This window comes from Pteropus medius, unplaced genomic scaffold (assembly GCF_902729225.1).
Source record: "Pteropus medius unplaced genomic scaffold, Ma_sr-lr_union100, whole genome shotgun sequence".
Lineage (NCBI taxonomy): Eukaryota > Metazoa > Chordata > Mammalia > Chiroptera > Pteropodidae > Pteropus > Pteropus medius.
In genome coordinates this window covers 3637629-3639058 of record NW_024350924.1, presented here as the reverse complement: position 1 = coordinate 3639058, position 1430 = coordinate 3637629, and positions in this window count along the sequence as shown.

Below are 1430 nucleotides of genomic sequence, written 5' to 3'. Positions count from 1 at the left end.
GGGTACTGCCATTCCTGTTTTATAGCTGAGAACACAGAGGTTTAGTAATAGTAAAAACCTTATTCAGAATTACATGCTCTCTTGGGCAATGCCATCCATTTTCTTCTATTTACTTTAGCATAACCCATTTATTCATCTGCATGTAATAATTTTTATAGTTAAGTGTAAATGAATTAATATTTGTAAAGCACTTAGAACGGTAATTGGCACATAGTAGTATAAAGTGTTTGGTTAGTATAATATAGGGTAGAGGTGGTAATTAAAGCCATGGGCATGGTTGAAATCACTTGAGAAAACATGAAAGTTTATGAAAATATGAGAATGAGTGACTAAGATTTAAGGAACTTTCTTATTTAATGGCTGAGAAAGAAGGGACAAACCCTTCAAAAGAGACTGAGGAGTAGACAAAAAGGTAGGAGAAAGCAAGAAAGAATATTGCCAGTGGCATCAAGAGTGAAGGAATAATTAATAATGCTGCCGAATAAAGATTTGAATGAATTGCATTCAATTGCAGCAGCTGAATCAGTGATATAATTAATGTGTATAGTGGATGCTGTGATGCATCTCCCTGTCTTCTCTTGAGAAATGAAGGTTTTATTCTGCTAGTTGCTGGAGGGCTGCCAGCAGATATGTTTCAGTTGTCAGCCACCTCGAGTAAATTGCTTGGGCTAGAGATCCTCCTTGCCTAAGGTTCTATGCCCATCTTTGGCAAAGCCTGCATCCCCACTGGGGAAAACTTTGAAAGTTTGTCTCAGTTTTAGAATTGCAGGCTAAGCTAAAACATTTGTTGAGATTGGTTATGACAACCTAACTTCTCTCTTTGCCAAACTTTGCTTCCTCTCCTTCTCTTCCACAGATATTGATCCCTAATAAACTTCCTGAATGCCAAAGTTCATTGCAAAAGTCTGCTTTTCTTTGACAAGATACAGCATCCATTTATGATCAAAACACTTAACAAAATCAGTATAGAAGGAAAGTATGTTAACATAATAAAGGCCATCTATGACAAACCCTCAGTCAACATTATACTTAATGGTAAAAAACTAAAAAGCTTCTCTCTAAGATCAGGAACAAGGCAAGGCTGTCCACTATCACTTTGTTATTCAGTATAACATTGGAGGTCCTAGCGAGTGCAATCAGACAAGAGAAAGATATAAAAGGCATCCAAATAGGAAACAAAAAAGTCAAACTTTCACTATTTGCGGATGACATGCTTCTCTATATAGAAAACTCTAAAGACTCCACAAGAACACTACTAGAAACAATAAGCAAATACAGTAAAGTCTCTGGATACAAAATCAATGTTCAAAACTCCATAGCGTTCCTATACTCTAATAACAAAATGTCAGAAAAAGAAGTGGAAAAAATAATTCCTTTTGCAATTGCAACAAAAAAAATAAAGTAGGAATAAATCTAACAAAACATGTGAA